Source organism: Macrotis lagotis, chromosome 3 (genome assembly GCF_037893015.1).
Source record: "Macrotis lagotis isolate mMagLag1 chromosome 3, bilby.v1.9.chrom.fasta, whole genome shotgun sequence".
Classification (NCBI taxonomy): Eukaryota; Metazoa; Chordata; class Mammalia; order Peramelemorphia; family Peramelidae; genus Macrotis; species Macrotis lagotis.
The window spans coordinates 242,173,759-242,201,297 of NC_133660.1; the positions used below are offsets into that span (position 1 = coordinate 242,173,759).

General features: G+C 37.5%; 1 protein-coding gene and 1 pseudogene across 10 annotated transcripts in view; both read left to right on the forward strand.

Moving 5' to 3' along the window:
* Nucleotides 1–27,539, forward strand: part of TEAD1 (TEA domain transcription factor 1) — a 288,298-nt gene that overhangs the window by 150,022 nt on the left and 110,737 nt on the right. The window lies entirely within an intron of this gene.
* Nucleotides 22,989–23,087, forward strand: LOC141519838 (U6 spliceosomal RNA; annotated as a pseudogene).

The following is a 27,539-nucleotide window of genomic DNA, read 5'->3' on the forward strand; positions in this document are numbered from 1 at the left end:
TGTAAACTTTTCTTTTTTCCAAGTTCTGACTTCTGTGAAATCAGGGTTCATGAACATTTTCCAAGGAACTAATATTTGCATCTAGCTTGGACTCATTTTGATCAGATAACACATAATCTCAGTTCCGTCTGTTCCAAGTTTCTCAAATTAAGTTCAGCAAGAACTCACCTGGGTGGGGAAGGTTGTTAGAGCTGTTGGGGGCATGCTTGAAAGGACAGTTGAACTGGTATAACAGGTTAGTTTGACACTGTCCTCAAAAGATCCTCCCCTGCCCTCCTGAGCAGCTCCAGAATAGCCTTCATGACCCTTCTATTGTTGCCTTCACTTGTCAAAAGATAGTCATTATCGGTAGATATTTTAGGCTTGTTTGATAACTGGGAGACATGGAACTACTGTGAAATTATCCTTAGGCACTTGTGCAGATGGAATTTACAAATCCAACAGAAATTCTTAGAAGCTTAATTATTTTCGTGGAAATGAGAAAAAATACATGAGTTAGTATTAAATTGACACGAAGTAACTGAATTACATTGAGTGTTGAAAGGGAACCTCAAGGGCAAAGCTGAGACATCAGCAGAAACTGTGTCTATATATAAAGAAGGACCAGAAAAGAGATATATGTGATTGATCTGATACACATACACACACATACACATACACACACACACGTGCACACACACAGACAGGTGTGTGTGATCAGAAGGATGGAATTTTTTGTTTAGGCAGGAGATTTGTTAAATGAAGGATAGCTGTATTCATCAAATAAGTGTAAAGTACATATTTTTTTATAGAGCATTTAACTGGGTTTTGGAGAGATACTAAGTTTAGATAATGGTCTTCTGGTCTCATGGAGTTATAGAAGGATAAGAAATAGTTAAGTACAATAATGATTTGTTCTGTATTATCTGCCCTAATAAATTACTATTTTTCACTGTCAAGAAACATGTTGATAGTGATAATGACATGCTATATGATGGTTACATAAAGCTCTGTTTGTGTGTGTGTGTGTGTGTGTGTGTGTGTGTGCACGTGCGTGTGTGGACAGTTATACTTTGGAGAGGACCCTTGACTGCCTTGGTGATTTCTCATCTACCAGTAAAGAATAGCCCACCTTTATAGTATCATTTTCTTGTGTGATTTGTTATCCACATTTTCCCATAAATTTTATATCAGTGGTAAATTTACAGAACATGAGATCTTTTTTCTTGTTCTTTATTTCTAAGCACAAAAATACCATAATCAGATAGCGAGTCAATCATTTTTGAGCATAGGCAACAGTGGTAAGTGTGAAGATACAAAGAAAGGCCAAAAGAAAAAGCTCACATTCTAACGGGAGGATAACATATAAGTATATACACACACAAGCATATACAAAGTACTTAAAATATCTTTTATGCAGAGAGGAAAGAAGGTAATGAGCCAGTAGGAAAGACATCTTATAGAGTAGTTCAGATAGGAGATGATAAAGGAGGAACTGAACTAAAGCTATAAGTGGAGAAATGGTGTGAAATCATGCACAATATGATTTGACAATGGATTATTATGCATTTGGGGTGAGTGAGAGTGAAGAATCAAAGATAACACTGAACTTGCAAGCTTGAGTGATAGGAACATGGTAATAGAAAAGTTTCAGAAGGGAGGGGAGAGGAGAGATGATGACTTTTGCCATGGGTATGTTGAATTTATAGGTTTAAGACATTCAGTTAGAGATGTCCAAAAACTATTAAGGGGTTTTTCCAAAACGTGCCTTCCTGCCCTTCCTCCAAAAGGCAGTTGGAAATTTGTTACTATAGTTTTGGATATATGAATCTGGGAATTTTTTACAAGAAGATAAATGAACCACCATCAAATGATGAGATCACCAAGTTAATATAAGGGAAAAAAGATGAGGGTCAAGAATTGAGTTTTGGGGGGAATGCCCATTTTATTCATGTATCATTTGGGCTTAAAAAATTTTTTTGTCCACCTCTTGCTGCATCCAACTTATTTCCTATCTTTTACTTGTTATCAAAATTGTCTTAGGGTCATTAATAATAGTTCTTCTAATGGGGCATGTAGATAGATAGATAGATAGATATTAATACATATATATATTTATTTATAAGCAATATACAATAATGGGGAATTTTTTGCATTCATGTGGAGTCAACAAATGATTTTTTTAAAGTATTTGCTGGTAGTTAACCCTTTTTAGTCCAGTTTCAACCCATTTGAAATAATGCATTAATATTCAATTCATGTTTTTCAGAGAATTTCCTGCATCTTTGATTTCATCTTGTTTTGATGCTTCTTCACTGCCACTGATATTAAAAGATAATATTTTTGAATTGCTATGACTTCCCCTCTCTGCACCTCCCCACCACCACCAAAAGCCACACTGTAGTCTACCTATGTGATGAGTTCTCTTGAAACTTAGTGAGACATGCATTCTTCCACAGAGCCTGTAAGCCAAACCTTGTGCTTTTGTAACCTTTTATGTTCAAAAATTAGACAATTGAAAATCTTGGGTACTTACAACTAATAGGACTATCATCATCAAAATTCTGCACAGTCCACATGATTAAAGAGACTTCACTGATTCGACTCTTAATTCACAGTTCTGTGTACCATTCTTGGTCAATCAACACACATAGATTCAAGGCTAGGAACTGTGTAAAGTATTGGGTATTAAGAGACACCCTTGGAACAATCCCTAGAAGCTTACACTCTGTTGGAATTTTTGCAAAGTAAATAGCATAATTTGGGGGAAGGGTGTTTTTCAAGCAAGAAGTTGGCAGCTGAGGGCAGTCAGAAGTGTGGAAGGTGGCACTTGAGCTGGTTTTGAGGTAAAACGGTTCAAAATTGAGGATAGAAAGCATTCCAAATATAAGAGACACAGTCGACCATTACAGTGGCAGGAAGATAGCAGATGGATCCTATCCAAGTTAGCACTTAATTAAATTTTGTCTTAACTTTGCCTCTACAGCTTGTCTGTGCACTCTTCAAAGACAGAGGTTTCATATTATAGTATTACTCTGTCCTCTCCACGTAGTCAATGATATAGCTTGCCAAGGTCTTAGATGTGTAGTCTAAGTCTATTATCTTGCACATAGAAAATGTTCAGTTTTGCTCATGTGTCTATTACTAGAAAGTTTCAGGATTTCAAAATTCACCTTAGGAAATTCAGATAGATCTTTCAGGGAATATTGCTACTTTTGGAGGTGCCCTCAGTCATGGGTGTTGAGCACAGAGGAGAATACCCTTGCTGTACATACTCCCATTATGTAAAAGCACTTTATGTTCAAGGAGAAAGACACTCAAGACATACAAAGTTGGTGTTGTTGTTCTTGCCTTCGTTTCGGCTCACCCCTAACAAACCTTCATTTTACTTTTCCCTCGCCTCCTCACCCTGAAACAATGATCTCAGAGCTTGGGAGTCTGAGTTCAAGGCTTGTTATCCAGCCTTTTTGAGGTCAGCTGTCTTGTTTTGGGGATGGGATTGAAATGCAAAAGTAGGCTTTTATAACAAAGGGAAAAATGGCCAGTCTCTTCACCTATTCAAAGGTGAAATATATTGAGTATGGGTCAGTATTCAGATGAAGGCGAATCTGTTGGAAGAGCATCTGCTCATATGGAAAAGATGACTTGGGAAACAGTTTCCTAAGTTTTTAGAATTGAAAAAAGCCATAAGCACTCATCTGAATAGCCTTTCAACAACAGTCTGGGAGTGTTGGCTTCATTTTCTATGTTCCACCATCTCTATCTCCATGATGAGAAGGAGGAACCAGCCAGGCACTACTCACTTCCATTAGTTTTAGTGTACTTTTCCTAGAGTGTGAACCATAATTTTTTTTTTTAACCAAGGATAACTCTTTTGATTTGACTTTAGATCTCAGGTGGGATCTTAAATTCTGACTTGTTATCTATACTCTGGAACTAGTTAACTAGTGACTTGAGGCAAACCCACTTTAGTTTCCTGAACTTCTCTTTTCATATTTATAAAATTATATTAACTCAAGTGATCTCTTAGGTACGTTCATAATCCCATGATTATGTGAATCATTATGGATGGCTATTAGGATTATAGCTTAATAGATGTGGAGCTGGAGTCGGTCTCAGGGGCCACCTAGTTCAGCTTTCTGATTTTACAGATGAAAAACCTGAGGAGAGAAGTTAAGTCCTTTACTGAGAGTTCTAGCCAGTGCTTTTTTTTTTTTTTTTTATATTTTTGCAAGGCAGTAGGGTTAAGTGGCTTGCCCAAGGCCACAGGACTAGGCAATTATTAAGTGTTTGAGGCCAGATTTGAACTCAGGTACTCCTGACTCCAAGGCCAGTGCTCTATCCACTGCACCACCTAGCCACCCCCAAGCCAATTGACATAAATCAATTTCTGGCTCCATATCCAATACTTTATCCATTATACAATTCTTTCTCCTAATTGATCCCATTAGTTTTAATTTTGGAAGAATCCCCACCCTATTCTTATATGCCCTATTTAACTTTAAAGAATGTCTGTACCTTTGATAAAACTAAGCTGAACTGTAGTGTCCCCTTTTTTGATATTCAGACATAAATTTACTATAGCACTGAACTTAATTTAAAGTTGTTTCAATCTAAAGCATTATTTTTCCCCTCTACCCCCCTTCCCCTCAAAAAAGAAGTAAAAAAGGAAGAAAACAATGAAAGAAAAATCAAATGTTTGAAAGAAGTATCCATTGACAAGGAAAAACAATTTCTAGAATAGTTGTCAAAAAAAATCTTTGTGTCTTTAGTCTGTCATCTGTCAGATCATAGGTAGCATGCTTTTCTCATCAGCTATGAAGAATTTTAACTTTTCTTTCAAAAAAGATATCTAACTCTGATCTCCTTTAACATTACATTTTGCCATTGACTTAGTTCACCTTTGTGTCCAGTATCATACCATTCTATAGATGAGGAAAATTAAGATGATCAGAATATGTTAGTTGTTCAGGGCACAAATATTAGTTGAATTAGCATGAAACCCAAAACTCTTTGACTCCAAATGTTCCTGCCAAAAGCATGATATTTCACAAATTGTTCCTTCTCTGCTCTGAGATGATGGCAATATCCAAGGCTTACTTTCACTTTGTATTGACCAAATGGATAGGAACCCTTTACAAGAAGGCTTGACCTTGCCTCTTGTTGGCTATCAATACCCATACCATTAATGAAATAAAGTGCATTCATATTCTCATCAAGGCAAATATGGTGAGCCTTGGTATGTGTAAAATAGTGTTTTGGGTAACATAATGAGAAATTCCTGTTTGACAAGTGGCCATCAAGAGTAATTAGAACAGCCAGACCCACCCAATTCAGAAGAAGACTGTGGTTTTGAGGGGGGGGGGTAGCCTAGAGAGAAGCCCAAATAAGTTCTTTATAGCAAATCAGAAAAGCCTCTAAATCTCTTGTGTTTTTTCTCCTGATGGCATATCCCTGCCCACGTGCCATTGGACTAATCCTACAGTGAAAGGAAACTGCTCTTAGAAAACCAGTCTGTTTAAAGTATCCTAGTCTATATTTCCCATTGCTCAGGTTGGTATGGGAATCCTTTCTTTCTTAGATGGTCAGAGTAGGTGGGCTAGACTGAGGCTATTTCAATTCATTTAAAACAACAAAATAGGTGATTAAGAAATCCATGAGGAGCGAGATCACCAGGGCCTAACAGAAACACATGAATGGAGAGCCAGCTCTTCCCAAATTGAATAATATTTTATGGGTTCCTACTTTTTCTATTTCATTTACCCCCCCCCCCCCCACACACACTTTCCTTGGCCTTTCTTGATGAGAGATCTTAGATTATAGTAAATTATCTGGAGTTCTTTTCTTTTGTGGATTCTTAGGGGCTGCACTCAGCACAGCTTCATTCCACTTAAACTAATGATCAACCTGCATTTATCTTGATGCCAAAAGCATTTTGCTGAACCTACAAAGACCCAGATTTGTCCCTGAGTGAGTCACCTCATGATCCCTTTTAATTCACGATAAACTATGAATGTATTTTAGGCTACTGACCATACTTTAACAGAACAAAACCTGTATGACCTTGGGCAAATCACTCTATTTCTCAGTCTCAATTTACACATCTGTAGAATGAGTTGATCCAGATGGCTTGTCTGATACCTTCTATCTCTAAATCTATGATTTTGTGAATTGATAGGGTTACAGCAGTCAGTCCCTGGTCACCAACTTTTGTGTGATGGTCTTTCTCGCTCTTAGCTTGCTGTGTTCTCCAACAACAGACTGGCAGTCTGTCACTATGATTATATTCAAAGCTTTTCAACTTGGTGGTCCTTCTTAAGCATCCTTCTTGGAGACGTCAGGATCACTCGGATGTAATGAGAAGGTACTTGAAAAAGTTAATGATTTATACAAAGGTAATGTTTCATAGCATTGTACATATTATTTCACTTCAAGTTCTCACAATAACCCTTTGAGGTAGGTCATGCAAGTATTTTCCTTATTTTATAGGTAAGAAGCCAGAGGCTTAAAGTGATAAAGTGATTTGACCAAGACTGAACAGGACATAGTTAGAACCAGGACTTGAATCTGGATCTCTTTTTAGCAATGTTTCCTAATGTTAGTTATATTTCCCAGGAAATCCCTTTCCTTTCTTTTCTCAGAGAGAGCAATTTTTTTTTGTTGTTGTTGTTGTCAAAATTTTTTTTTATTGTTTTTTGAATTTTACAATTTTTACCCTAATTTCGCTTCCCTCCTCCCATTCCCGCACAGAAGGCAGTCTGATAGTTTTTACATTGTTTCCATGCTATACACCCAATCAAAATTGAATGTGTTGAGAGAGAAATCATTCTTAAGGAAAAAATAAAATATAAGAGATAGAAAACTTACATAATTCATAAGATAACTTTTTTTAAAAATTAAAGGTGATAGTCTTTGTTTAAGCTCTGCAATTCTCTCTTTGGATATAGATGATATTCTCCATCACAGCTACCCTAAAATTGTCCCTGATTGTTGCACTGATAAAATGAGCAAGTCCATTAAGGTTGATCATCAGTTCCTTGTTCTTGTTATGGTGTACAATGTTCTTCTGGTTCAGCTTATCTTGCACAGCATTAGTTCATGCAAATCCAGGCTTCTCAGAGAGCAATTTTTTTTGTTTTGTTTCTGCAAGGCATTGGAGTCACATAGCTGTGTAATTATTAAGTGTCTGAGGCTAGATTTGAACTTGGGTCCCCCTGACTCCAGGGTTGGTGCTCTATTCACTGTGCCACCTAGCTGCCCCATAATTCTTTATAACATAAGAGAGAAGAAAAAAAATCTAAAGTAACCTACATATCAGAAACTCTAACATATTCCAAATCTGTAATTTCCTAAGTCTACAAAGAAGCAAGGTGGGGATGAATGAATAGGAAGAGAAGGTGCCTCTTGATATCTCTTCTTTAAGACCAAACTTAGTCATTCTAATTCTAAAGCATCCAGTTTCTTCTTCCCTCCTCATCCTCCCTCCTTCCTTTCACTTTACATTTTGTACTCATTGTGTGTATTGTTTTCCTTTTCTTGTTGACTTCTTTGTTCTAGTTCATATAAATCATATTAATTCTTATAGTAACAGCCTATTAAAGTTCAAATTTGTTTACCCATTTCTCAACTATTGGGTATCTACTGTTTTTAACTACTGTAAATATTTTAATGTTTAGGGCACTTCCCTTTTTATCTTTCAGCTTCCTTGGGTATATATTTTGTGAGATTTCTGGGCCAAAGAATATGGACATTATCATATTTTCTTAAGGTAGTTCCTAGTTATGGTGTAAAAATATTCTATTATGTTCATGTACCAAAATATTTTTACCCATTCTTCAATCAGTGAGCTTCTAGTTCTCTTCTCCTACAGAAAGTGCTACTATTAATATTCTGGTGCATGTCCTATGAGGGTAAGCAAATTATATATCTTCTCTTTTTATATTCCCTTTATTCATAAACATATCCCTTACTCCCTGCTTACTTGCGGAATTATCTCTTGTAAGAAAGAATTGGAAAATTAATTTGAGGGCAAAAAAGTGCATAACCAGCACCTCAACAGAATCTGATAATTCATAATCCCAAGTCTTAGTGAGGTTTTAAAGTTTATAACTCTGGATTTATAAATGCTACAAACTTACTCCCCAAAGTCGAAAGGTTATTTACTTATATTTTAAAAATAACAATAGAATTCTTATTCTAATTCAATATAATCTTAGTCTTTTGGGCTGCACAAGAATCTGGTTGATTTTTGAACCTGGTAAAAACTTTAATCAGCTGCTGCAAAGTGACTAAAAGAATTGTATTTGTAATCTTAGTCATCCAAAGAATGATGTTTAGATGCATACAAGACTGTTTTAATATGACCCCACAAGAAAGAAACTTATGGAAAACAGATGGTGGCTGGCCAAGAGGACTGTTCTATCAGTCTGAAGAAAAACTGTCCAGAAAATGTTGCATGCATGGGACATGATGATGGGGTACCATCTTGGTTTTTTTTGTTTTTTTGTTTTTTGTTTCTTTAGGTGTTTTACAAGTTAAATGGGGTTAAGTGGCTAGGTAATTATTAAGTGTCTGATACCAGATTTGAGCCCAGGTACTCCTGACTCCAGGGCTGGTGCTTTATCCACCTCAAGACCTAGCCGCCCCAGGGTTGCCATCTTGTATAAATTAAAAGTTTATTATTCAAAATTCACAAAACTGTGTATAGGAATGAAATGGGTTTGTATACTTTAATTTTCATTTTTTTTTGAGTTTGTAGCTTCTCAAATTATTAGAAGCTTAGAACTGCATGAAGATATTTGGGACATGCTTTCTATGCTGTGTTTTGTACTGCAAAAAAAAAGAAAAGCTCATTTTTTTAAGACTCAAACTTCTTAGACCTTATAATTAATCAGTATTGGCACCAGTCTTCAATCTCATAAGTACAATACCTTTTCCAAATGCACACAGATTCGACATATGTATGTATGCATGCATGCATGCATGCATTCATGTATGTATAGTAATGCCCTTTTAAAAAAATATTGCATATTTTGAGTCAGGATATGAGAGAGCTGTGAACCAGAGAGCAGATATATAGGGTGATTTTGTGGAAAGAATGTTGGAGTTAGGAAGATGTCCAAATTCTGCCTCTCTTCCCAGCTGTGTGACTTTAGACAAGTCGGTGAACTGCTACCTGCCTGCCTCACTGCTCTCCCAGTGATGTGAGGATTCAATTAAATAATAATTGTAACATGCTTAGTACAATGCCTAGTCATAGAAAGGTCTATATAATGTTTTTTCCTTTACATGAATTTATTTCTATGCTCTTCTCTTAAAACATCCCTTCTTTTGTACATGCCCCCCCCAAGTTTAAATTGCTTTATAACAACTGATTTCTTGATTTGTTGCATGTTCTCTTCTCTGAAATTTGCCATGATTTTTAAAAGAGAAAATGAAAAGAACAACCAGTAAAAATTAAATAAATAATTGAGAAAGAAGAATGAAAAAAATGGGAAATGGAAATTCTCAGTTAATGCATTTATAAACAACAGAAATGATTTATATATAATATATTGATATTTTGTATCTTTATTTACATTATATAGATATATTAATATTTTCTAATGATACCTCCATTTAACCTCAATTTTTTTTTAGATTTTTGCAAGGCAAATGGGGTTAAAGTGACTTGCCCAAGGCCACACAGCTAGATAATAATTAAGTGTCTGAGGCCAGATTTTAATTCAGGGACTGCCCCTAACCTCAATTTCTTCATCTGCAAAACGGAAATAGTAAGAGCACCAAACTGCCAGGGTTGTTGTGAGGAAATGAGATGACAACAGTAAAGCACTTCTTTTTTTTAATACCCGGCATTTTGGTAGTGGAATTTAAATGTTAGCAGCTACTACTACTGCATGAATTAGCCATTGGATGCCAGAGAGAAAAGACCCTCCCTTTCTAATGTATCTAGAACTAGGGGACTAGTTGATTGTTTTGTAATACGGATTCATCCCAGTGGGTAAGGAAGGGTTATGATGGAGAGGATGAATTATGGTAGAGTGGAAAGAGCTGTGAGACTGGAAATAGCAGACCTGGGTTCAGGTGCTGGCTTGGATGCCAAGATGCTATGTGATCTTGGACAAATGAGCCTTTGTCCCTTCTAAAAATGGAAGTAACATATACATGACTCAGTCATGTCACAGGAGACTTCTTTGAAATAGTAATGTGCTTGTAGGTTACTCATTCATCCTTTCCGTGGGGTAGGGTGCTTCATACATCCTGCTCAAAGAGTGAGGAGTTTTGCAAGGCATGCTGACCACATGTCAGTAGGCTTGGTTTTAAAAATCAAAATATTGTATTTTTGTTTTGTCTTTTGTCTTCTTGGCTGAAACCTGGGTTCTTCTAAGGCTTCTATCATGTGCATTTAACCCCCACAATACCCAGGGTCATATGGGACACACAGTGAGCAAGTATTCAAAAGATCTTGTTTCTTAATTGAATGAAATAGCTGCTCTGGATAAGGAACTGTTTGCCCTGGGGCCAGGTTCACTGTAAGCAATGCATTGATGTATTGTCTATAAGATCAGAGGCTGGAAGGTCTACTTTGTACCTGTCTTTGTTCTCCTCTGAAAGAACTAAGTATAATTTCCTTTAAACCCTTCCTAGACCTGACTTCACCCTACCCCACTTCACCTCCACCATATGTTCAAAAGAAAATATTGCTATAACAATCTGACTCATATCTTTTAGAACTATGACAAGAGCTCAGTGTTTAAGAAGTTTGGGACCCATGATATATATCTATGTACACTTTAAGTTTAGTGAGATGAGCCATTAGTCAGAAATGGGGTGAGCCATTAGAGAAATCCAAGTGAATTCTGTGGTGTTTATGTGAATGTTGGGCCCAGAGCTGGAAGGGACTTTGGAATCATCTAGCACAGACTCCTCATTTTATAGAAGCAGAAACTGAGACACAGAGAAGTTGAGTTATTTGCCCAAGTCCACACAGTCAGTATTTGAATCCAGGGCTGACACTTCCTCCTATGCATTTCACTATAGCCATGAAGAAGAGAGCTCCCTTTTTGGAATGGGTTTGCAGTAAATTAGCCTGCTAAAGAATTGGAGGTTCTGGAGCTACTCCTGCTTTGTAATGTTCTGATAAAATGAGTATCAACATTAGTAACACCCAGCACACAGAACCTTGTAATTATCTCCGGAGTTTGTTAATTAGTGTGTTCTTTTCAAAGTGTATTTGGGTAATCCTCAGTGTTCTTCCTGATTACATGTTGTATGGACTGTATAAACAGTATATAGAAAAAGCCATTTAGAGCCTAACTGCTATTTAATTTGTCATTTTTACATTTCATGATAGTTACAATAGAAGAAACTCGAACAATGTCATTGTCCAGTAATTGCTGCATTTGGCGATTTCTATTTTCCTTCAGTTACCCAGCTCTCACAATGGCTGCTTTGATAGAAACAATAGGAGATATCAGTAGGGATCACCTGTTAGCATTTTCCCATTGCTAATTTAGTAATAATTTCTCCCTTCCCCCCCCAAACCTCAGGAAAAATGAACAGGGAGAACCTTATGGAGAGGGAGAAGGAAAGGAATAAGCATTATTAAACACCTACTGTTTATTAGAAATTTTGCAAATATTAGCTCACATGATCCTTACAACAAACCTGGGAGGGTGGCACTGTTATTATCCTAAATATTGCAGTGTAAACTTGAGTTCTACAAAGGTCAAGTGATCTGTCTAGGGTTACACAATTAGTAAATGTCTAAGAGTATATTTAAATTTAGATCTTTTTGACTTCAGACTCAGTCTTTTATCCCCTGAACTATCTTTTTTGGGACTTAGTGTTAGAAGAATAAGGTCTTTTTTTCAGTAAAAAAAAATGGTTTTTTTGGAGTCAGGAGGATGGGAGTTTGAATCCAGCATCAGATACTTACTTGTAACGACTGTGTGACCTTGGGCAAGTCATACCCTAATTGTCTCACATCCAGGACTATCTCCAGTTGTGCTGATTCATATCTGGCCACTTGACCCCAGATGGCTCTGGAGGAGAAACTGAGACTTGTGACTTAGCACAGCCCCCCCTCGCTGAGATCCAATTCATGTGCTTGTCATGGAATCACCCCCCTGATGTCATGGTCATCTTTGAGGAAGAATGACAAACATTATTTCAATACAAGAACAAACAAATGAGACTACTTTGAGAATCACATATGAAAGCCACAAATTTGTGAAGCAGGTTCAATACAACAAATGTGTATTAGTCACCAATGATGTGCCAGGGACTGAGGATATAAATATACCCATCACATTCATTCTCTCTCTCTCATTCCTTGTCCTCTAGAAGCTGTCATTATGTTCTGGGGGATGAGAGGCACAGACTACACATACAGGAAAAATTAATTAGAATACACACAAACTTATTTCCATGTGGAGGAAGTAGATGTAATAAGAAAGACAATTCATTAATAATAAAATGTAATTTGTAAAGGACAAAGTGGAAGTGATAGAGGAGAGGATGATGAGTGGAGAGAAGGGTTTGAATGTTGGATTCTCTCCTAGGACTATAACTATCCTGTTTGGTATAAGAAGTTGGAAATTGGGAGACATCTGTCTTATCTCACCACAGTTGACTCTACACAGTTGATTCTCTATACTAGTTTCCACTTTGGCAAAATGTTACCATTCCAAGTACAACAGACATAGGCAGCCACCATGCATCGCTGCAAGAGATCCTCAAAATTCTAGTGGAGCTGCTGAAACTCCGAGAGAAAAGCTCCATCTTTGGATCAGATCTAGGAGCTTTTTTTAATCATTAAATAAGTGCTCTGTATATCTATATCTATATATCTATAGATAGATGGATAGATGATGGATAGATATCTAGCACCGTGTTAGGCTATGAGAGTTAGCATCTGGATGTTATGGTGGGGAATCAGAAGCATAAGGCACAGGTCTTTGCCTCCAAGGCATTCTGGATGGTGAGACATATGTACATTATGATATGATAACATATGTACAAACATAAGCTTCTCATTTGCCAGATTAATTAGGCTTACCAAGTCACAGTTTTCTTCCCAGAATGGGACAGCTTGGCTCTCCTGGCTTAACTTAGATAGCTCATCCAAAACAGAACTCATTATCTTTCCCCTCAAACCCACTCCAGACAGAGTTATTTCTTGGGGTGGGGGGGATGGGACCACTTTGTTTCTTGGTAGATTTACAACCTCATTCACATTCAACTCTTCTTCCTTCTCCTCTTCCATCATGCCTAATCAATGACCTAACCTTGTCCATTCTTCCTCCACAACACCTTTTGCCACTTCTCCTATCATGGGTACTTCTTTGCCTCAGACTCTTAGCCATTCTCACCCAAATGATTGTAATAGCCTTCTAATTGGTCTTCTGCCTCAATTCTCTGCCCTCTCCAAACAATTCTCTATATAGATGCCAACATATTTTGTTGTTGTTTCTGTAACTTTGGTGCCCAGCATATGATGCCTTAGGACAGTTAGAAATAAAACTAAAAAAAAGAAAGAAATGCTGCATTAATCAATCAATTAGTGCTCTTAGAGGCATAAGATCTGGTGAAGTTCTTTAGAGCTGTTTTTTTTCCTTCATATCATTTTGTTAATGTCAGACATGAATGTAAAACATTGTGAGAATATAATCAAAACCTCAGTTTCAGTTAGAAATTGCTAGAAGAGTCCTTAAAAGCCATCTCTTCCACTATCCCCACCTACTTTCCTGCCACCCCATTTAATAGTTATTGAAACTGAACCCCATAAAGGTGAAAGAATTTGAATCTAGGTTCTATAACTCTGAACCTGATTCTTTACAAAATATATATGAGTTTGGTTTAGTATTAACTTAGTAAATTGACAAATCCATTTCAGCTTCACATTTTATTCCATTTTCAAATTCAGGAACAATAATAATAGCTCACTTTTCTATAGCATTCTAAAGTTCACAAGGTGTCAACCTGTCTCTCTGACTTTTGGAAGCACGAGGGTACATTCTGTCAATTGAGTTAGTTTATGTCTTTTATGTAAATGTCAGATTTCATCATTGTCATCATCATCTTCCTAGTGCATTGATTCCATACTGCCTCACTCACTCTACCTATCACATGTGAACCGGGAGTTCACATATGTCTCTCTCACCCCTTCCATGCACGCAGCCTATCTGGGGCTTCCTTCCACTCCCTCTCCATTGAACTGACTGTAAGAACTCTTCCTAGGCTAATCTGTTCTAGAGTCCTGTTCCATTCATGGAACCCATACCTCTGAGGCATGGTGAGGCTTGATCCTGAGAAGTTACTCTTGTTGCCATTGAAATGATCAGTAGCCCTCTCAGTGCTCAGACCCTCCATTAAATAAGACTCCGTTCCAGGAGAATTTGCTGATCAGGTTGTCAATCATAATTTCATTCTGCAGGAGTAAATTTGCCTTTTCACTCCTAATCCTTTTCCTTTAGTTCATCATATCTTGTCTTTGGGGGATGTCAGCCTGAAGTCATCTCACACTCCTGCTAAGAGGTGCCACAATTCGATTAGTGTTGAAAATTAGACATCACTCTGGTATTGGATTATAATTGATCCAGTTAGTTAAATATATGGTCCACCAGATTTTAGGTTTCCAATTAAATTGTACAACCCTTTTTCTCTGGAAAGTATAAATGTTTCAGTCATAGTGCCTATATTAAACTCTTTCTAATGTTTATATATTATACATATATATATATATATATATATATATATATATATTTGTCTTAGTATTGATGCTTTATGACTCCACATTTATTCAGACTAATGTCCCATGAAACAAATGGGGGAAAACCAAATATTCAAGAATTATCTCATAATTCAGAATTGAGAACTTTCCCAATGAAAGGAAGAAAATTGCACAAGGATTGTTGGGTTTCTACCCCATTCTCCCATCATGGGTGTATCTATGTTCGTCTATAGAAAAGATGGAGCATACCCTCTCTATCTGAAGAACTTGTTGGTTAGATTAGCAGACAGACAAGTAAGTGTGGAATAGAAATGGAATTTCTCAGACTCAGGTTTGAGTCTTTGTTACCATTGTAAATTGTTTAAACTCTCTGAGCTTTATTGTCCTCATCCCTAAGATAAAGAAAATATTTACACTACATTTCTTTTGAGTAACTGTAAGAAGAACACGCAGTAAAAGTGTGTTGGTGGTAATGATGCTGTTTGAGTGGGAACATTTGCTTCCACTCTTTTCTTTTGCCCATCAATCATTCTTCTCCACGCCTTCCTATTTTGGGAAGCCTGAAACCTCTTTGACTGCTTTTCCCTTGGATTTTTGATTAGTGACCCAAACCTAACTGAAGGAACATAGACCTTCCAGGAGAAGGAGGGAGTACCCTTATAGCCTTGAGAGTTAATTTGTATTCTCCCTTCCTCTTATTACTTATGGGGGTCCTACCTTTGTCTAACACTGATACACTTGTGTAATACTTGGCTATACTTGTGCTTTAATACTGTGGCCTACTCATTTTCCCTTGCAATTTCCCCCTTGTCTTGAGATTGGGAGTCACAGTGGCAGGTTGTTATTTCCTAATTGTCTCCTCCTTGTCACACTTAACATAGTGTTCTACTTTCAGTGGGTGTGTAATTAGTACTTGATGATGGACTTCTCATTCTTTCTTTGTCCTTTGTTCTCCAAGATGATCATGACCTCAGGAAGGTGATGTCATGACTTGCTAGTGAATTGTATTTAAGAGACAGAGGGCTGTGCAGTCACTAGCATCACTCTTTTTCTTTGGAGCTGTTTGTTGAGCCATTCCCCAATTATCTTAAGAAGTGATCTGAAGCCATCTCTAGTTGTTCTGATAGTCTTTTATTAGATATAATAAGCATGCAGACTACTTTAAGTGGTCTGGCATATATCTGGTATGTATAATGAACAACCAGGTGGCTCCAGAATGCATCTTCCCAAGTTCAAATCCTGCCTCAGCCACTTACTAGTTGTGTGACGTTGGGCAAGTCACTTCATCCTGTTTGCCTCAGTTTTTTCATCTGTTAAAATGAACTGAAGAAGAAAATGGCAAACCATTCTACTATTGTTGCCAAAAAAAGAAAACCCCAAATGGAGTCACACAAAGAGTCAGACTTGACTGAAAAAACAACTGAAGTAAATAATATAAAAAACAAATCCTCAGCATATTCGTGGGAAACTAATTTCTCAGTATTGTTGTCCTTCAGGACTCATGAATGTTTTCTTTGAACAGCACCTGAAGGGTTTGCTGACTAGCATGGTTTTTCCATTAGTTGAACACTTTTTTGTGGTGTAAGAAACAGATGAAAAGACAGTATTTTCCACCTTGACTCACATGAATTTGGTAAGAATAATTGAGCTATACCTAGATCATTTTATCCTTTATGACAGCTCTGTGAAATGGATTGTTCTAATATCATCTTTTCTTTTTATAGGAGAGAAATTGAGGCTCTAGGAATTTAAGAGACTAGCTGATAATCACCCGATTCTTCAGGCTTAAAGCTGAGTCTCAATGCTGGATCTTTGGCTTCATGTCCATTGTTCTTTTGCCTTATACTATATTTCCATTCATAATAAATTCCAAGGCTGATTCCTAGGCAGATGGAGTTTTTTTCCCTTACTAGGTTATGCAGTAATATTTTTATGTGTCAGAAAAATTTTCCCTAGTAACTGGACTACCATATATATGCTTGCTTACTGCCATGAATCTATAGCAGTAATTTGTGCTATTGGAAAGGACAACCCAGTTTAAAATTGTTTAGTTCTACTAGCAATTCGAAAGAGCAGGAAGGTGCCAAAGTGAATAGAATACTGTTTCTAGTGTTAGGAAGACCTAAGTTCAAAGGTAACTTCAGAGACTTACTAGCTGATTGGCTTTGGCCTCAGTTTCCTCTAAAATAGGGTAATAATGAGAGGTACTTTCCAGGGTTGCTGTGAGGATAATGCAAAATGATGTCAGTAAAGCACTCTGCTAGTCATAAAGAACTAAATAAATGCCAGTGATGATGAGGGTGAGGACAGTGATGACGATGACAGGCTCCACACCTACCTAAGACTACTATGTTGCCATGAGAATGAGACCTGTGAGCATCTCTGACCTCACCGAGGCCTGACCCATATTTTGTCTGCCTTTCTTATTCGGCCAGAGTTGATGTAGACCCGGCCAATAAAAAAAGTGAGTGAACAAAAATGACATTTCCTGTAGAGTGAAAATAACTGTTGGTGAATTTGGAGGCTGCTAGATAGAAGGACTGGGAGGTGGGCAGGATGCTTGTAAAATGCTTTGAATCCCCAGGGCTTGTGGCCCCTGCACCCCCACAGATGGTAGAATATGAAGCTGGGATATTACCCCACAAAGGAGAAATTTTCCTGGCCCAGGGACACTGGCTTCCCAAGGATGCTCATTTGCATTCTTCATATAGTAGCCCAGGACTCAGACAATTGGATCACTGTGTGTCCCAGGGCTGCAAAGCCTTTGGATGTCACTTGATTGAGCTGTGTCTCCGAGTTGTTCTTTATCTCCTTATTTTAGGGCTTATACAGCAGACATTCTAGTCAATTAGCTTCTTGTCTTGCAAACTGGGAGCTGCTGTTCCAGGCCCAAGTTACAAGGGTGTGTCCCAGGGACAAGCAGCAGATCTCGGTCTTCTCCCTTTCCCCCGCAGTGTGGGGGCTGTCTGGTTTCAAGTTACACGGTTTTATTGGCTCCTCTTGGGCCAACCTTGGTTTCAAAAAGCTCATGTCTCCAAGTGGAACCTCTTAAAGGTGCAGTGTCTCTCATTTCATAAACTCGGAAGCCGGGGGTAGGAATGCACCCAAACCCAAGTGTTGCTAGGCTTGAGTTGGCTTTTTGAACAAACCCAGCATCCCCTGGGCTTCAGGTGCCAAGCCCTACTGAGGAGGGATTGGGTGAGTTTTAAATAAACCAAGCCATTAAAGATTTCTGACTATTTGCTTCAATTCTATATTTCCCATTCATAGGAAAATCCAAGGCTGCTCCCTGGGAAGGTGATTTTTTTTTCATTACACTTACTAGTTTATGCCATGATATTTTTACATTTCAAAATCACTTTCCCTTTTTTCTCCTGGTTTCTCCTTCTCTGGCTTTTCTTCTCTGCTATTCCAAGCTTATCCCTTAGAGAGTAATGAGGTCATGGCTTTGTTTAGAGAGCCTCTGGAGGGTGTCCTTTGCTGAGAACTGATTTTTGAGGCTCAAAACAGCAAGGAACAATTGTTCTTCAAAGATTCAAAAAAGCCACGGCCTTTTTTATGTGTCTCACTTGAACTTCAACACCCTATGAGCTGGAGGCTTCCTTGTATCATTATACCCATTTTACAGATGAAGAAATTGCAATAATCAATTCAATGGCTTGTCTCCAGCTTGCATACCTGGTCATTGGGCAAGGTATAATTTGAAGTTAAGTCTTACTGACTCTGAGTCTCATATGCTAAACCATGCTGCCTCTCCTTACCTTACTGAACTCTGTGACAGTCTGTTTCCTTACCTATAAAATAATAATGTGGCCAATATTTATATGATACCTCCAAGGGATCAAACACTGTGATAAGCTCTTTATAAATATTATCTCATTTGATCTTCATAACAACTCTGGGAGGTAGGTACTCTTGTGATACCTGTTTAATAGATGAGGAAACTGAGACAAAAAAATAAATGATTTGTGCCCAGGGTCACAAAGCTGAGTGTTTATGATGGAATTTGGACTTCCTGATTCCAGGTGCCTAGCTTGACAGAGACATAGAATCTGAGTGGAAAAGTGACTTTGAGACTCTAATCCAAATCCCTATCTAATCCAAATTCTCTTTATAATGACCAAGTGTCGTCTTGCCTTTACTTTCAAGACTTCCACAGAAGGGAGCCCACTGTATTGGGTCAGAAAATGGAGTTTTCCTTTGTATGGAGCCTAAAATTCTTCACTATTTCTCCCCCCGTTGCATTTACCTACCTTTTAAGTCAAACAAAATAATTCCAAACCATTTCCTTATAATATATTGAAATACATTTTTAAAAAACCAACAGAAAACCACAAGGCACTCTTAAGGCTGCTCATTGTGTAGGTTCACTGTGCCCAGGCAACCACATCATTTTACAACATATTGCCTTCCTTTGGGTAGGTTTTCATGGTCCTGGAATCACCAGACTAGAAAAGAGAAAGAAAAAGTTACTGCCTCAGTCATCTTGTACTTCTACTTTTTTCTTGATCTGTCTACTTCATGACCATGGCTGCTGGGTGTTTTTATTTTATAAACATAAACTATAAAATTCAATCAGACAAGGATCTGCTAGATTTAGTTTCAAGGAAACCTATCATTCATACTTTTTGGATATTATCCTGTTTTTCAGAATGCAATGGTGGTCATAGTTCACCCATGACATAGTACTTCCCAGTTTTTTACTTTTTTAATAAAACAAGTTCATAAGGTTCATCATGCAAGTGAGATAACAGTTAAGTATTTCCTAAGCCCAGTTCTCTTTGTAGTCCATATGCCTCCATGATACGTTTGGTGCTTGTCCAAGAGGAATGGTATCAACAGGTATACTGTTACATGCAAGCAATAGGATTATTCCAAAAAATTATGTTGGATTGGATTGGGAAATAAGATGTCAGTCTCCCATTTACAGGAAGAACATTTTGTTGATAGAATCTTAACTTACCCTAGGAAATGAAAGCTCCCAGGGTATCTTGCCATGATTCTACAGAAGCAATATTCTGAAAACTAGTGAGAGTGTGATGGGAACCATTGTCTATTAGCAGACAAACGCCTATTGATGGAAGGATAAGGCTTGCAACCATTTTTGGATGATTAGTGAGTTGAATACATCATTCATCAGATTTATAGACCTTTTTTTCATCAAACGAGTGTTGCCTTTTATGATATCTAGTCCCTTATATGAATCAGACTTTTTCATGTCCATTCATTAATGGAAATACTTTTCTTTGAGAGAAATAAGTAATCCTTCCTTTCCACAGTTACTCATCTTGTTTTCTGCTAGGGAAAGTGACCCTCATGTGAAGGACCCCACCTTGGGTCCTGGATTGTTGTTCCAAAGCAATCCCATACTATACACACACAGCATCCCCTGGTGGTAATGTCTAATAATGCCAATGTATCAGCCCACCCTCAGAGTAGCACCCTCAGTTTTGGTTAAAGATACACAACTATTATGTCAAGTGACATCTCTTCTTATGGGACAGTATACCTTCCTTTTTGTCTTGCCTTATGGCTTCTCATTATATGCTGAACTATGTCCTGATAGAGAATAGTTTGGCTTGTCATCAAGAGCTAGTTCTAGGTGTTGTGACTGTGAAACCCATTGACCATCCTAAGAACCATAACCCTCTTATGTGTCAGGTGCTATCAGTGAGACATGGATATTCCCACCCCTACTCCCCAAACTGTAGCTGCAGTTTTTAAAAAGTTAATTAAAGAATGCCACAAAAAATCAACTTACTTTAAGTGTATAGCTTTGATTTATTTTAACAGGACTATACATATTTAGGTCTTAATAAATATATTGAATTGGGGTGGCTAGGTGGTGCAGTGGATAAAGCACTTGGCCCTGCAGTCAGGAATACCTGGGTTCAAATCCGACCTCAGACACTTAATAATTACCTAGCTGTGTGGCCTTGGGCAAGCCACTTAACCCCATTTGCCTTGCAAAAAACTAAAAAAAAAAAACAACCCTAAATATATTGAGTTGAATTCTCCTTTACTTTTATGATTATTATTACATCATTTGCAACTTAAAAATATAATGTAGGCTTATCTCATGTCTAGTTAATGACAAGAACCATAGAATAAAACAATGCCAGAAGAATCAAAGTTAAGGAACAAACTAAAGCTACTGGAGTGGTCTATTCTGGCACAAGCAGACTATAAATATCATATGATTAAATAGGAATTTACATAAGGGGAAGCAGGTTAGATGGTATCTTTGGAGAAATATTAAAGAAAAAATTGGGCTGTTTATATACATATATGTACTTATATATGTTTATATATAGTGAAGGTGAGAGTTAACCAATCGTCTGCTGATTTTCACTGACCTATATACTATTAAGAAAATGCAGGGGTGGCTAGGTGGCGTAGTGGATAAAGCACTGGCCCTGGAGTCAGGAGTACCTGGGTTCAAATCCGGTCTCAGACACTTAATAATTACCTAGCTGTGTGGCCTTGGGCAAGCCACTTAACCCCGTTTGCCTTGCAACAACCTTAAAAAAAAAAGAAAAAGAAAAGAAAATGCAAGAAAGACTTATTTAAAAGACAGAATGAATGATAGCTGCACAGGATGACCAAGGATGGATGGATTGGGATCTGCATTTTTGGAGGAAGTTCCATATTGGTAAAAAATCAGAATTCATTGGAATTTTTGAAAATTTTGAGAGAAAGTAAGAAAAGGAATGTTGAAAAAGAATCAGAAGAAGAAAAGTGGGGGATAATTGGGGAGGATAAAAATGATTCAAGCTAAGCAATCTCCCCCTCTCTGAATTTCCTTGTTTCTCTTGCCTATCTCTTCTTTCTCCTTCCCTCTTCTTTCCTTCTTTCTTTTTGTTCCCTTCCTCTTCCCCCTTTTTTCATACTCTTTATGCCCCTTTCCATTATCTCTCTCTCTCTCTCTCTCTCTCTCTCTCTCTCTCTCTCTCTCTCTCTCTCTCTCTCTCTCCCCCCCTCCCTCCCTCCCTTTCTACCTTCTCTATCTCTGTCTCTGTCTCTGCCTTTCTCTAAATCTATGTCTTATACATTTAAACACACACACACAACAGGACTGACCATAAGCCAAATTAAATGGGGAAGATATTTTAAAGTTGTCCTTCCTATTGTCCCTGAAATTATGTTCTTTCTCTTGCCCACAAAATGCAAGGTGATTCTGAGGTGCCCGCTTATGCTAAAAAAATTGCAGTTCAGGGTAACAGTTTTCTTATCTGTAAAATTAGTCTAATAATAGCACCCCAAAGTATAAGGATCCAGTGAGACCCTGTTTATAAAGTGCTTGGTATAAAGTAGTTCTTTAATACATGCTCATTCCCATCTCTTCCTTTCCTGCTTTTCTGTTTGCAGATTCAAATGGAGTCCATAGGAATTAGATTAATTGGCTGTTTGGGTGATTTTTTATAACCAGGTTGAGGAGAGCATTACCTTTATACATTGGTCTCTCTCTTTTGGCCTGTTTACATTAAAAGAGTTAATTGTTGCTTTGTTTTGTTTTTTCCTTTGCAACATCTTTTCCCAACACTCACCATTAAATTGCACTGTCCTGGCAAAGAATGCTATCTTTGAAATAAGACCTCTGGGGGCTGAGTCCTAGTTAGAATACTCTTTCATTATGAGGCCATGGGTAGGGCCAGTAACTCAAATGAGTTGTCTCATCTACAAAATCTACAACCACAGCATAGTTGTCAGGAAATTACTTGTGAGTTTATAGCCTCATTGCTTTAGAGCTGTTAAGTGGCCATCTAATCTGACTTCTTCAGTTAGAAAGGAATTCTGAGTCCTAGTAGGGAGCCAGTCAAGTTTCCTAGGGTCTCAGAGATAGTAAGTCAGTAAGTAAACACTATTAAGTTTTTGTTGTATGATTAAATTCTGGAGATAAAACGTGAGCCAAGAGGCAAACCTTACTCTCAGGAGGCACCTAGTCAAATGGGTGAGACAAAATGCAAAAACTATGTTCAAAGAAGTTATATAGGGGATAAATTGGAGAAAATCAACCAAGACTATAAATACAGTGGTCTTGGCAATGCAAGAAGCAGATAGGTGGCATAATGTATAAAGTCCCACACCTTCAAATCCATTTTTAGAAAGTTCCTGTATGATTCTGGGCAAGTCACTTAACCTCTGTTTGCCTCAGTTTTCTCATCTGTAAAATGAGCCAGAGAAGGAAGTGGTCAACCACTCCAGCAACTTTGCCAAGAAAACCAATGGAGTCACAGAGTCAGACACCACTGAAAAAGCATTAGGAAACCTTAAAGCAATGCTCACATATACTAAAATTGGAATGATACAGAGAAGATTAGCATGGCCCCTGCTCAAGGATGACATGCTAATTTGTGAAGGAATATATAAATGTTATTGTTGTCATTGTTATTCTCACTGCATGACTTCAAGTAGATCATCTTTGCTTTCCCAGACCCTGTTTGTATTTCTCCATCATTGTTTGGTCTGTAATCTTTAATTTCCAATTTTGGCTCCTCTGCATCCAAATCCAAGCATCTTTCTCCATCTTTAATGTTCCTTTAATTTCCAATCTTGGCTCCTCTGCATCCAAAATCCAAGCGTCTTTCTATCATGTGAGCCCTCAACACTTAGAAATTCCAAGTGTTTGAGTCAATTGACTCATTTTTTTAAAATACAGATACTAATAATTTTCCTTTTATTTGTGGAACACTTTATAGTTTACTGAGCTTCTACTCACCCACTCTGTCTTGGTCCTTTCAGTATCCCTGAGGACTTTGAGGCAGGTATAATTTTTCTCATTTTATAGATGAGATGCACCTAAGCTCTTTGAACCTATTTAATGACAGAACAAGGACTAGAATCAGATCCTCAGATTTCTTGTATTTTTTTCACTTCACTATCACACTTCTCCAATATTGCCTGAAGTTGATAAACTATCAGAGAAAATTGGTTGTCTTCTGAATCTGCCTGGCATCTGAATGTTTGCTTTTCATTTTTACTGATATCTTTTACCTTTGCATCTCTTTCATTTCCAAACATATTCCTCCCCTTGTCTCTTACTCAGTGAACAAAATTATCTAATATATTTCAACTGAATCTGGCAGAATGTGCAGTATTCTGTAATGCAAAGAAAAAGGAGGTACTTTTTCATGTCTCCATTTTGTGTCTAAACTATTTTTAATAAGTTGCTTTTCAGTACCAAGATAAGTAATTGTGGTATCAACAACATGTGTGTGTTATTAACTGATAAACATATGTCGGCATTCTTAAAGAACAGACCACCAAGAGAAAAATGTTATTTATAACTTTATTTATAATGATAATGAAGTTAGGAACACCCCATAGCTAGAAACATTTTTTATAACTTTATTTATATTTTAAACTGCCAGTCAAATTGAATAAGTTAGGAATACCCGATAGCTAGAAATAATTTAAAAAAAAAAGCCAGACCCCAAAATCCCAGTTGTCAGTCTGTTTCTATATCATCCCTGATACTTATTCCTACATTCAAGTCTCTTAAGACTCAAACAGTTCATATTTACTCAAGGACAGTGCTGATTAGCTGAGGAAGACTTGTCAGATGTCTACCCTGAAGGCAAAGAGGAATCCTTGTCATGAGTCTGGTAGGAATCAGATTGGTGGTTTGCTAGTAGATGGAGTTTGGTTACATTTATTGAGAAGTATAAATGTCATTAGAGTTTTGTACTAGCACAAACAATAATACATTGCCTATATGTGAATAAGGGGGACTGTAAAAATTCCCAGTACCATGCCCTTCCTATGGCAATATATCATTCCCTATGCCCAATCTCTGCCTATTTAATATATATTCTTTAAGATCCAGTTCAAAAAGGTAATTCACTTTTATAAAACATTTCCCCCTCCCCCCCTTCACTCTGAAGTGATCTCTCCCTTTCTTGAGCAAAGGTGATTTCTTGTACATAATAGAGGTATGGATTCTACTTCTTCATAATTTGAGGCTTGTACATCTTGGATATGCACAATTTGAGGCTTATGCAACATAGATACTAAAAGGAAGCATTGCTGGTCATTTGCCTATCACATAAAACATAGATTATAATTGAAGGGAAACATCACCACAAGTGACAGTTCTCTGTGTTGTTGACAAAACCCACTCACTGCAAGAATTTAACTAGTCTCACTTGAGAGTGGTTAGTGTCCACATTTTCTTCTTTATTGTCAAGCAAATATCTCCTTCTGAATGGTATAAAATGTGCTGATGATCCTGTTTCTTTTCAGTTTTTATACTTGACATCTGTAGCTTTCTAATCTGTTGGCTCAAGGTTTTCATGATGATGCTATCTCCTGGTTCCCCTTCCTGTAAAATTCTGTCAACCTCCCTTCATCCTGGATTCAATTAATTCCAGGTTTCCCTATTACTTTTGATCAAATTGTGGCATTTAAAGTTCCTCATATTTCAATCCCCACCTCATCAGTCTTTTTATATTTGGTTTCTCTCCATATAGTTTTCCAATATGACATTCTGTCTCCTAACCTTTACCCTAGCTATCTCCCCATTCCTGAAATGCTTGCCTTCCTCACTTTAGCTTAGTGTATTGTTAGGTATTTATGTTAGAATAGCTTACTTCCTTCAAGATTCTCCTTGACTCATCTCCCCATCTCAGATTTCCTTCCATCTCCATTGTCTATATCTTAATAGATACTTTATATATTTTACGCTTCAGTCACCTTGCATTAAAAGGTGAGGACCTTGAAGCCAATGGCTATATTTGCATTTCTTTATTTTCCCAGGGCTTCTCACATAGTAAATAGTTAATAAATATTTGTTGACTGCCCAATCAGTGGTTCATCCCCTCCTCATCATTCTCTCTTTTCACCTATCCATCCACAAAAAAGTTCAAGGCTTCTTGGACTAATCATTAATAACTATTGTTGGCAGAGCTCAAGATTTTCCTCTTGACACCTCAGTTCTTTTTAAAGATCCCAAATGCTCAAGCTGAATAAAAGTAGCCTTTTGCACCCTATTAAAATGTAAGAACGTTTTGATTCTTGGTGTATGCTCAAGTGAGCGGATCATGAAAGCATTACCTTGTGCCAAGGACATGATGCGGTGCACGCCTTCCTTCTTAACAACTAAGACGAAGTTTGACTTTTCATTTACACGTCCTGCCAATCGCTAACAAGTTTCCATCTCGTTCAAACACCAGATTGATCCCAAGAAATTGAAAATATTGATTTAACCCTCTGTCTGATTTGTACTGTAGGCACCTGCCAGTGCAGTCTTAGCACATTACAATTGCTTGTCTGTAATTCCTCAGGGGACCACTAATAACTACCACATCTGTCTTTTCATCTTCTGAAATTATGCTAGCAGTTGTCCAAGTCAATTGTGATTCATTTGATACCGCTCTCCTTCAAGATGTATTGCAACCAAATAGACTTGCTCACCAGTAATATATCTGATGACATAGTTAGTTCTAGTTAATTGACAGAATGATTCAGGCTTTTGTGGATGGCATTAATTGGTCCCTGGTGTCCATGCAATAATTGACCAGACAGAGTAGGCAACATTAGCTCCTCATCCAGTCCAGAGAGCTATGAGATGAGGTAAATGTGGTGCAAATTACAAAATGTCTCTTTTTCTAATCAAGTCTGCTATCAGCGAGAGAAATGAAAGATTAGATTCGAGGATGCAGAAAGTTTAAATAATAAGTCTTGTATTTTGGCTCTTGGAAGTGGGCACATATACAGATACTGACCAAGACTAGTCCTCCAAGGAAACCTGTTGCCAGAAGTCCTTCCCTGCTGTCCTTTTTCCTCTTCTCAGAGAAAACCAAAACCAAAATCTTCCATAATTTTTAGTTTATCCTTGTGTGAAAATGATTTTGTTGCAAAGATGACATCTTTTGTTGGGAAGTTTGGATGAATAAAAAACTGCAGTTGAGAAGGGGGGGGGCAGATTTTTGGTTCCCTAAGAATGAGGTCCATTTGGCCTTTTAGTGATCAGTGAATTTTCATTTTGGATGTAAGCTGCATTGGGGAAAGGGCTGCTGGCCCTAATCATTGTACCCCCTGCAACTGGTACAATATCAGAAACTTATAAATGCTTTTTTGAAGTACAGCTGATGTATTGGGGGGTGGGTTGAACAATCTCCTGTCAGAGATTTCAGTTCAACATACATTAATCACATACTTTATGCAAAGCAGCATGCCAGACCTTGGAAGATAGGCAGTATTGATAAGAGATGATAGACATTTTTGTGGGAGTTATTTCAGAGAAGTTTATTATCTGGAGAGATTGGTTGATTTGAATGAGATTCTAGATTCTAATGTATACAGTAAGCAGAAAAGCAAAGTGGATCTCAGGATAAAGGAAAAGGATCAACCATAATAAGGCAAAAAACTGGATTTCAGTTGCTTTCTATTTTTTAATACACTTTTCCCAAAGAATCAATGTCTGAGACAGTGAGTGAGAGTTTTTGTGTGTGTGTGTGTGTGTGTGTGTGTGTGTGTGTGTGTGTGTGTGTGGAGGGAGTTGTTTAGTCAAATGGACACACCTCTGAGAGTGAGCATCTGATTACTATGATTAAAAATTGTTTTTGTCCTTTAATAGAATCTTAGGACAACCTGCTACAGTGGAATCTGGGGTTAGATGACCTGGGTTTAACCCTTTGTTTTGCCATTAGTGATCTTGGGCAAGTCTTTTCAACTCTTAAGGCCTGTTTCCTCATCTATAAATTGAGAGGGTTAATGATGTTAGTGATTATGTTGATAGCTTGCATTTATAGTAATTACTACATACACAACACTTTACAAATATTATCCTCTTTGATTCAACAATCCGGGAGTTAGATACTATCAT